Source organism: Triticum aestivum, chromosome 1A, assembly GCF_018294505.1.
Source record: "Triticum aestivum cultivar Chinese Spring chromosome 1A, IWGSC CS RefSeq v2.1, whole genome shotgun sequence".
Taxonomy (NCBI): domain Eukaryota; kingdom Viridiplantae; phylum Streptophyta; class Magnoliopsida; order Poales; family Poaceae; genus Triticum; species Triticum aestivum.
The window spans coordinates 78,935,592-78,947,134 of record NC_057794.1 but is presented as its reverse complement, the minus strand read 5'-3'; positions in this window follow the sequence as shown (position 1 = coordinate 78,947,134).

Below are 11,543 nucleotides of genomic sequence, written 5' to 3'. Positions count from 1 at the left end.
CTTTCCACCCTCAGTCAAGTGGTCAAGTGGAACGCGTCAATCAGATTCTAGAAGACATGCTTCGAGCTTCCGTTATCTCTTTCGGAATGGACTGGGAGAAGTGCCTTCCATTTGCCGAATTCGCTTACAACAACAGCTAATCTAGCTTGGGTAAAGCCCCTTTTGAAGTTCTCTATGGACGACGATGTCGAACACCCCTTAACTGGTCAGAGACCGGGGAAAGACAATTCTTTGGCCCGGATATGATTCAGGAAGCAGAAGAACAAGTTCGTATCGTTCGTGAAAAGTTGAAAACAGCCCAATCCCGTCAAAAGAGTCAATATGACCGAAAACATAAGGCTATGACTTTCGAGGTTGACGAGAAGGCTTATCTTCGGGTCACCCCTCTGAAGGGAACCCAACGTTTCGGTATCAAAGGCAAATTGGCTCCTCGTTACATTGGACCTTTTCGCATTCTTGCCAAACGAGGAGAAGTTGCCTACCAATTGGAACTACCTCCGCACCTCTCCAGAGTTCACGATGTCTTCCATGTTTCTCAACTCAGGCGTTGCTTCTCGGATCCTATCCGTGAAGTGGACCACGAAACGCTTGATCTCCAAGATAATCTTACATATCGAGAGTACCCCATTCGTATCCTCGATCAAGCCGAACGTACCACGCGACGTCGTAATATCAAGTTTCTCAAGGTTCAATGGTCGCACCATTCTGAAGATGAAGCAACTTGGGAAAGGGAGGATCGTCTTCGACTTGAATTTCCCGCCTTCTTCTCGGAGGAACTCAAATCTCGGGACGAGATTCTTTTGAGTGGGGGTGAGTTGTCACACCCTAGCTAGTCATGCATTAGAGTGTTGCATCATGTTTACTCTTTCATCAGAAACTTGAAATGGGGAAGACAGAACCCCCAGTCCCCTCTAAACCAACTAGGGTTTACTAAAATAATTTTCAATGAACCTGAAATGCCCTTCTAAAATGCCCATCATTTTTGCCTTGGTTCAGAACCTCTGCCAAAAGTGGTGCACATTTTCCTAGGCCATCCTAGGGTTTTTGAATTAAATCATAACTATTTGAATTTGGGCATTTAAAATAATATAAAATATTTAAATGCTCAAATATCTCCAAACTAAAATGTTTCATGTTGGAAATAATCCAACTATGAGCCAGGAGTAGTTTGGTGATTTTTGGAGTTGCCTAGGTATTTTATTTAATTCAACAAAGTTGCAGATATATTAAATAAAAACAGAAAACAGAAAAAAGGGGAAAAGCTTACCTGGCGCCTGCTCCCGGCCCACCTGCCGGCCCAGCCCAGCACCGCTCCAGCGAGCTGCTTGCCGGCCAGGCAGGCAGGCAAGTGCCCGACGGCGACCGCAGCGTGCGCCACGCACCTGCTCGCCGCCTCGCCGCTCCCCTCGCCCGGTGACGTCGTGGATCGGCCTCCCTCGCTCCCCCGAACCCCCCAGACACCCCCTCTCCTCTCCAGCTCCTCCCCCTCGCATGCCCCAGCCATGGCCGACGCCATCGCCGCCACCCCCTCGTCGTAGCCACGCCCTCCGTCCATCCCACGCCGTGCCACCGTGTCCAGGAGCTTCGCCGCTGTCCACTTCATCGAGCAGCCGAGCCCCGAGCGCTCGCAACGCCCGAGACCACCGCACCGACCTCGCCCGAGCTCGCCGTCGCCGGAGATCCCTTTCAACGCCGTCGTCGCTCCGGTCCATCTCCGGCCGCACCAAGGACTCCGTCGCACTCACTGTGAGCTTAGCCATCTTCCCCTCCCTTCCGTTCTTGCTCCCGAGCCGTGTAGCAACCTCCCGGAGCTCAACCGCACCCACCGCCGTGGAGCTCGTCGCCGACGTGCTCCCGGTCACCCTCCGGCCACAAACTGGTGTCCATCATGTTCACCGTGTCATTTAGCATCTAGCTAGCCACTCCCCGAGCCTCACCGACCCCTCTAGCGCCAAGTTCGTCTTCGGCCGAACCCCGGTGGCCGCCAGAGTCGTCGCCGGCGCCAACTCCGGCCACCCCGACCCCAATGGACTCCGCCAAGAGCCGCGGGTCGTCCTCAGCTTCACTCCGGTGGCCTCCGCGGTCCATTTGGTGGCCGAAACGACCAAAACCACTATCGCCGCCGCACTGATGGTCGCCGCCGGCCAGAACTCCGGCGAGCTGACGTGGCCTAGTTAATTAGCCACTAACCCACCACCTACTGACGCTGACAAGTGGGCCCCAGGGCCTAGTCAAAGCTAACCAGCCCGGGTCAACGCGGGATTAGCCCCTGTGTCACTGACGTGTGGACCCCACACGTCAGGTTTGACCCGAGCCAGCCCTGTTGACCTGCTGACGCCCCTGTGACGTCAGGCTGACGCAGTAAATGATATTTCTGGATTTAAATTAAATCAGGAAATTCCAGAATATTAATTAAACTTCAAAAATTCATAACTTTTATTCTGTAACTCCAAATTGGACAAATTATATATGAAAAATGATCAGAAAAATCCAATCTATCCATCTGTACTATTTTCATGCATGATCAAACAAGTTAAATTGATGTTTTAATCAGAACAAGAAAAGGCACTTTAAAAGGGCATAATTGAATTTGGAATTTGAATCTTTGATTCAAATTTGTTCAAACCCTTCTGGTTTTAGTTGCATTAGCCCAACACATTCATATTGCCATGTTTCATGCATGCATCATATTGTTGCACATTGTTTGGTGATGTCTGTGTATCGTTGTCCCTTGCGACAGGATCTGTCCCCGAGGAGTACCGTGATTACCCTAACGAAGAACCGTATCCGTGCAACGAACCATCAGGCAAGCAACCAACCATTTGATCATATCGATACAATCCCATGTTCTCGCTCCTGCTCTCTTTTACTGCATTAAGACAACGCGATTCAAACTGCTGTGTGCTACGGTAGTTGAACCCATTTCCTCTGCATGACCTGTCATTGCCACAGTAACTAGATGAAACCCACTAGCATGTGTAGGAGTTGATTGAGCCCTATGTATGTGTTGTTCCTACCTTGCTATGCCTGCTATGCTTAGAGTTGTGTCAGGTCTGGTTCATCTGGGTGATGGGCTAGAGTGAAATGATTATGTCAGTAATGAGAGTGTGTGGTGAACACGATTTGGTAAAGGTATCGATGAGAGGCCATGTAGGAGTACATGGTGGGTTGTTTCATTGAAGCCGACCTTAAGCACTGAGATCTGTATGTGTGATTTAAGAACCAGCTACTACCATGCATTGGGCCCGAAACCAATGGACCCTCTCGGCTTCTTATTCACCCTAGTTCTCCGTCCAGGAGTTGCAAGTAGTTTCTGGTGTTTGTAGCCTACTGGAGGCCGTGGACAGCGCTGACCGTAGGGGTGGGCTGTGATGCGGTAGGTACGTGGCACGGTGTACCGAATACCCGTTAGGTATCTCGGGAACCCTGTTCACATCGTTCGGGGCCGTATGGGAAACCTCGGCCGGACTCCCTGCGGATGGAACCTGAATAGGCGATAAACCTGGACTGGAGGCTTAGGTGATTAGGTAGGTCGTGGCCGACACCCACGTTGGGCTTCCGCTTGAAGGTTGCCGAGTACATGTCGTGTAAACGACGGTAAGTGGTGAGAGCGTGTATGAGGAAGTACACCCCTGCAGGGTTAACATGATCTATTCGAATAGCCGCGTCCGCGGTAAAGGACTACTTGGTTGCCTATACAGTTCATAGACAAGTAAATGGAAACTACTAAAAGCCTCAAGATAAGTGTGAGTGCCGAGGATGGCTCTTCCGTAGGAAGACGGAGGTGGATCCTCGGTAGTGTATTGAAGTGGTGATTAGTGGACTCGTGTGCGCTAAACTATTTCAAGTTGGAGTATCGTAGGATAGTCTAGCCAAGGGTCAAAGCTGGCTTGCTGCAATAACTCCACCAACCCTTCTTGATACTATGCATGTATGTAGGATCTGATGTAAGTCTTGCTGAGTACCTTTGTACTCATGTTGCTATAATCTACATTTTTACAGAAGACGCTGCAACCCCTTCTGATGGGTTCTATGTAGACGTTGACATCAACGAGTAGGCTAAAGACCCAGGTGGTGACCCTGAGCTTGTGATGGACCACGTAGTATAGTTAGGCTTCCAAGCCTCTTTTATTTTACTAGTTGTCTGTACCCAGACAAAGTACTTCCGCTGTGGGCTTGTATGACTGTATGACTTGTATGTTGGGTCGTGAGACCCGTACCTTTGTGTGTATGTTATGTATGGCTCCCTGAGCCTTAAATAAAGTACTTGTGTCGTAGAGTCATGTTGTGATGCTTCGTTGTATTTGCACATATCGAGCATATTGTGTGTATGATTGAAATGCTTGGTATGTGTGGGATCTGACTATCTAGTTGTTTATCTTTAGTAGCCTCTCTTACCGGGAAATGTCTCCTAGTGTTACCGCTGAGCCATGGTAGCTTGCTACTGCTCTGGAACACTTAGGCTGGCCGGCATGTGTCCTTCTTCGTTCCTGTGTCTGTCCCTTCGGGGAAATGTCACGCTTTGAGTACCGGAGTCTTGTTAGCCCGCTACAGCCCGGTTTACCGGAGTCCTGCTAGCCCAGTGCTACAGCCCGGACCCACTTGCTGATGACCGACACGTTCGAAGCTGGGTCATGGATGCCTGTCCCTGTAAGTCTGTGCCACTTTGGGTTTACGACTAGTCATGTCAGCCCGGGCTCTTTATCATATGGATGCTAGCGACACTATCATATACGTGAGCCAAAAGGCGCAAACGGTCCCGGGAAAAGGTAAGACGACACCCGTGGGGATACCGTGCGTGAGGCCACAAAGTGATATGAGGTGTTACCAGCTAGATCGATGTGACATCGAGTCGGGGTCCTGACAAAAAGATTCAAGACAAAAGTTCATATTGACATAAAAATAATAATACTTCAAGCATACTAACAAAGCAATTATGTCTTCTCAAAATAACATGGCCAAAGAAAGTTATCCCTGCAAAATCATATAGTCTCGCTATCCTCCATCTTAACGACACAAAATATTTAAATCATGCACAACCCTGATGACAAGCCAATCAATTGTTTCATACTTTTGACATTCTCAAAACTTTTTCAATCTTCACGCAATACATGAGCGTGAGCCATGGATATAGCACTATAGGTGGAATAGAGTGGTTGTTGTGGAAAAGACCAAAAAAGGGAGAAGATAGTTTCACATAAGCTAGGCGTATCAATGGGCTATGGAGATGCCCATTGAGGGAGTCCTGGATTAGGGGGTGTCCGGATAGTCGGACTATACCTTCGGCCGGACTCCTGGACTATGAAGATACAAGATTGAAGACTCCGTCCCGTGTCCGGAAGGGACTTTCCTTGGCGTGGAAGGCAAGCTTAGCGATACGGATATGTAGATCTCCTACCATTGTAACCGACTCTGTGTAACCCTAGCCCTCTCCGGTGTCTATATAAACCGGAGGTTTTAGTCCGTAGGACGAACAATCATACCATAGGCTAGCTTCTAGGGTCTAGCCTCTCTGATCTCGTGGTAGATCTACTCTTGTACTACCCATATCATCAATATTAATCAAGCAAGACGTAGGGTTTTACCTCCATCAAGAGGGCCCGAACCTGGGTAAAACATTGTGCCCCCTGCCTCCTGTTACCATCCGCCTAGACGCACAGTTCGGGACCCCCTACCCGAGATCCGCCGGTTTTGACACTGACATTGGTGCTTTCATTGAGAGTTCCTCTGTGTCGTCGCCATCAGGAAGGATGCCTCATCCCGTCTTTAAAGACGGCACGTTGCTAAGGGAGCTTTGGCTGTCGGCCAGACTCTCAGGCTAGGTGGATTCCTTATGACCGCCCGTTCGGCTGCTGCGCCGACGATGACCTCTCGAGTCATCGAAAGCAATCTTCACGTTAGCTCGGAATTCGCCGAGCAGCTAGATCCAATGGAGCTCTCTTCCCTAAACGAGCTCTTGGATCGCTTCGCCGCCCTGGGAGTCGCTACGGATTACGACCAGATTGGGCCTAAACCCGATCTGAGAGAGATTAACTCTCCCCAGGTCACCCATCACGTTGCCGTGGTAGAGGGACAGTGCGGCGACCCTTCATCTATCTTAAGGACTAGCTATGTCCGGATTCCCGATCCCTCCAAGCCGGATACCCGCGGAGGGGAGGACATCACTCAAGACCTGAACTTAAAGTCAGGCGACGGGCTAGATTCATTGGACAGCATCCAAGAATCCAAACTTCCGAGTTCGGAAACTCCTTGGCCCCTGGGTCTCAGATTGGGTGAGGTTTCGGATTTGATTCCACCCACCCACCCGTACATAAGCGATCTATCTCAAATTAGGCAAGAGCCCGAAGAAACAGTACATCATTACTGGGCCAGATTCCTCCTGGTTATGAACAGGATAAAGGACTGCCGCGAGGAAGACGCAATTTCATTCTTCTGCAATAATTGCACGGACAAGGGAATCCTCAACGCCATAAGTCGCCGTGATATTACACGCTTCGCTGACTTGGCGTCCATAGTACGAAAGTACTGTGCGATGGAAAGCGCCTGGAAAACCGAAATAAAATTTTGGGACAATCCGGCCTTGAATACAAACCCAGTCCGAAATAAAAGGGTGCATCATCGCCAGACACCCGGGTTCAATACCAAAAAGCAAAAGCCCTCTACAGGGCACGGAACCGTGCTGGAAGGATGGCTTAATGGACCCTGTAAAATTCACAGTGCAGAGGGCGCCACACCAACTCATAGCCTTAGAGCATGTTGGATACTCCGGCAGGTGGCAAAAATTGGCGAAGATCTTCTAATTCCAGAAGCCACAGAAAGCCACCCCAGAGACACCAGTACGGTATCAACAGTCTTCGAGACTTTCGCATCAAATAATATGCGAAAAAGAACACTCCGCAGCCTTGCCGAAGTCTACCAAGTAGCAACAATAAACCCATGGAGTGACACGGCTATCACTTTTAACGCCAGTGATGAACCTAAATTCCGAACAGCCCGAGCACCAGCCGCATTGGTCCTCAGTCCAATAGTGGACGGCTTTCGTCTTACCAAGGTACTCATGGATGGCGGCAGCGGATTGAACCTCATTTATGAGGAAACCCTTCAAAAAATGGAAATAGACTGGAACCGCATTGAGCGAAGCAGCACAACCTTTAGAGGAATAATCCCCAGTCGGGAAGCGCGATGTACAGGAAAAATCACACTAGATGTGGTGTTCGGCACGCCGGATAATTACAGGTCCAAAGAGGTCACGTTCCAAGTGGCCCCGTTCAGTAGCGGATATCACGCTCTGCTAGGGCGGGAAGCGTTTACAATCTTCCAAGCAATACCCCATTACGGGTACATGAAGCTCAAGATGCCCGGGCCTAATGGAATCATCACTCTCGCTAGTGATCCGGACATAGCACTCCGCGCCGAAAACAAGACAGCCGCATTGGCCCTCGAGGCGCTATCCGAAGCCCTAGCGGCTGAGGAACTGACTGCGCTGCGCTCCAAGGTGAATAGGGACGATGTGATACTCGACAAAAGATCCAAGTCCACCTCCTTTAAACCGGCGGACGAAATAGTCAAATTCCAGGTCCATCCAACGGACCCCAATAAAACAGCTTCCATCGGAGCACAGTTAAACCCTGATGTAGACGCCGCACTGCGAGAGTTCCTACGAGAGAACTGGGACATTTTCGCCTGGCACCCTTCAGACATGCCAGGAATCCCACGCAGGCTGGCCGAACACAGCTTAAATATCCTAAAAGGATTCAAGCCAGTCAAACAGGCTCTTCGGCGTTTTTCCGAACCTAAGAGACAGGCCATGGGAGAGGAACTAGCCAAGCTACTGGAGGCCGGATTCATCAAAGATATAAAACACCCGGACTGGCTAGCAAACCTGGTGATGGTACCAAAGAAGGACAAATCCTGGCGCCTGTGCGTTGATTTTAAAGACCTTAACAAGGCTTGCCCAAAGGATCCCTTCCCTCTCCCACGCATCGATCAAATTATCGACGCCACCGCAGGACACGATTCGTTGTGTTTCCTCGACGCATACTCCGGCTACCATCAAATAAAGATGGCAGAGTCAGACCAAGCCGCAACGACATTCATAACACCATACGGCCCATTCTGCTTCAACACAATGCCATTCGGGCTCAAAAACGCTGGCGCAACATATCAGCATATGATTCAGACATGTCTGGCAAACCAGATCGGCAAAATAGTGGAGGCATACGTAGATGATGTGGTCGTTAAAACAAGACATGTCGAATCTCTAGTAGATGACTTGAGGTTAACATTCGGTAACCTCCGAACATACGACATCAAGCTCAACCCGGAAAAATGCGTTTTCGGCGTTCCAGCCGGAAAGCTCTTGGGTTTCATTGTATCCAGTAGAGGAATTGAAGCAAATCCAGCCAAGATCCGAGCTCTGTCACAATTGGATATCCCGAAGGACCTCAAACAAATACAAAAATTAACAGGATGCGTGGCGGCTCTAGGCCGCTTTATCTCCCGCTTGGGAGAAAAGGCCCTACCCCTTTACCGCCTCCTTCGGTGCACCGAACACTTCGAGTGGACGGATGCAGCCATGGCCGGACTCGATGAAATAAAAGCCATCTTGGAAACTAATCCAGTCCTGGTCGCGCCAAACATTGGCGAACCAATGCTATTATACATTGCAGCAACCCATCAGGTCGTAAGCGCAGTGCTCGTCGTCGAATGAGAAACGGGCGGACACAAATTCCCCCTTCAAAAGCCGGTCTACTATGTGTCCACTGTCCTTACTCCGTGCAAGTCACGGTACCCGCATTATCAAAAGATTGCGTACGCGGTATTTATGGCATCCCGGAAGCTGCGACACTACTTTCAAGAGTGTTCAATAACAGTAGCCTCAGAAGTGCCACTTAACGATATTATAAACAACCGCGACACGATGGGCCGGATTGCAAAATGGGCCATTGAGCTCCTCCCGTTCGACATAACTTACAAGCCACGGTGAGCTATCAAGTCGTAAGTTTTGGCCGACTTCGTCGCAGAATGGACGGAGGCCGAACTCCCTAAAGAGTACGGCACATATTCAAACTGGGTCATGCACTTCGACGGCTCCAAAATGTTGGCCGGTCTAGGGGCTGGCGTCGTTTTGACGTCCCCCACAGGAGACACAGTTCAATACGTACTCCAGATAATGTACACAGACTCCAACAATGCAGCCGAATATGAGGCCCTTTTACATGGTCTCCGGATGGCAGTATCCATGGGCATTCAACGCCTAGAGGTGCGCGGGGACTCGAACCTCGCAATATCCCAAATAAATGGAGACTTTGATGCCAAGGATCCAAAAATGGCAGCTTATCGCAACGCCGTCCTAAAAATGTCAGCTCGGTTCGAAGGGCTCGAATTTCACCATATAGCCCGGGAAAATAATCAGGCGGCAGATGTCCTGGCACGCATCGGCGCAAAACGCGATGTAGTCCCCCCCAACATCTTCTTGGAAAGGCTGTTCAAGCCATCCGTAGTATGGGAAGGGGAACCCGGCAATAACAGCCCGGACCCAACCGCACTGCCCGACACCGAACACTCTGACATAATTGGAGGCTCTGCCAATGAAATAACACCTTCAGCCCACGTAATAATGGCCGTCATCGCCCCGTGGACAGAACCATTCCTCGCCTACCTTACTAGGCAGGAACTCCCCGAGGACCAAAATGAGGCACGCTGCATAGTGCGGCGATCTAAAGCCTATAAAGTCCATGAGGGAGAGCTTTATAAGAAAAGCGCTACCGGAGTCCTTCAAAGGTGCATCTCCGAAGAGGAAGGGCGGAACCTCCTGGCTGAAATTCATGCCGGACTCAATGGTCATCACGCTGCAGCTCGGTCCCTTGTAAGCATGGCCTTCCGTACAGGCTTTTATTGGCCGACGGTCCGGGCAGACGCCCAGGACTTAGTCCAACGATGCGTCGGTTGCCACCTTTTTGCAAACCAAAGCCATATGCCACCCACCGCCCTCCAAACTATCCCCATCACTTGGCCCTTTGCAGTCTGGGGGCTTGACATGGTTGGACCCCTTAAAGGTGGAACCCACAAGAAAAAATACTTACTGGTCATGGTGGATAAGTTCACCAAATGGATAGAAGCCAAGCCTGTTAAGACGGCCGAATCCGGACCGGTGATAGACTTTATATCCGGGGTTGTACACCATTATGGCGTCCCCCACAGCATCATCATGGATAACAGCACAAACTTTACGGACGACGAGGTAAAACTCTGGTGCAAAAACATGGGCATCAAGCTCATTCGTCTATCAACCACAAACTAACGGTCAGGTCGAACGTGCAAATGGTCTTATCATGAGCGGCATCAAACCCAGATTAGTGCAGTCCCTTAAGGAATCTAATACGCACTGGGTAGAGGAGCTCGACTCCGTACTCTGGGGGCTGCGGACCACGCCGAATCGCACCACCGGATACACACCATTCTTCATGGTGTACGGTGCAGAGGCAGTTTTGCCCTGTGACATAATTCATGACTCACCTCGAGTGCGCATGTACGAAGAAAGAGAAGCCGAGCTCGATCGGTAGGACAGTTTGGACGCCTTGGAGGAAGAGCGTGACGTGGCAAAAGCCCGTTCCACATTTTATCAACAGCAGGCTCGAAGATACCAAAGTAGAGAAGTACAGGCCAAAAATTACAATGTTGGCGAATTAGTTCTGCGCCTGCCGGATAAGAAAAAGGACAAACTCAAGCCCAAGTGGGAAGGTCCCTTCATAATTGACCAAGTCCTAGCTGGTGGAGCATACCGCCTGCAAGATGCATCGGATAACCGACTCGAGCAGAACCCATGGAACGCAGCCCATCTCCGAAGATTCTAGCCTAGCGCCGGACTCTGTGTTCATCTCCTTCCTCTGTCCATTTTTATATACTTTCTGTCTTACATTTCTCTCCTTCTCCTCTCTCTCTCTCTTATAGCCTTTAAAGGCTCATACAGTGATGCGCTATCCGCGCTCATTAAACCTGGGGGCTTCCTTAAATGGAAGCTTATTTATACGGGCTTCATGCCCAACACATGTGCCACACTTCCGCATGTACCTTTTATTCACCATTATATGCGTCGATATGACTTAAGTTTTGGCCAAGCTGGGTTGCCTGGCTCCTGTGCTTACCCCTACGTTCCCGATTGTTCGGCTAGGTGGTAAAGGGAGCACCTCTGCGATTGTTACTACCGGGTCAGCCGGATGTGTACCTCAGACTGGGTGAAGCCAAAAGCTAGCGTTCTTAAGGGAATATTCGGTCGGTGAACTAAAGACGATCCTTTTTTCACTTATTTATCATGTTTTTCCTGCGTCTCTTTCCGCAGAATGGGCATGCACTTTAGGGCATGCCTCCCAGGGAAACGAACCCTTAACGGAACTATTCTCCCTGGAAGATGTTTCTTACTAACCATGTAATATAACATAACTAGTTGGGCACTTGTCTGTTCAAGCACTAATGACCCCTACGCCTGGTCTCCATGCATACCCCGGTTCTTATATAACCGCGAGGGTATTCGGACACACTCC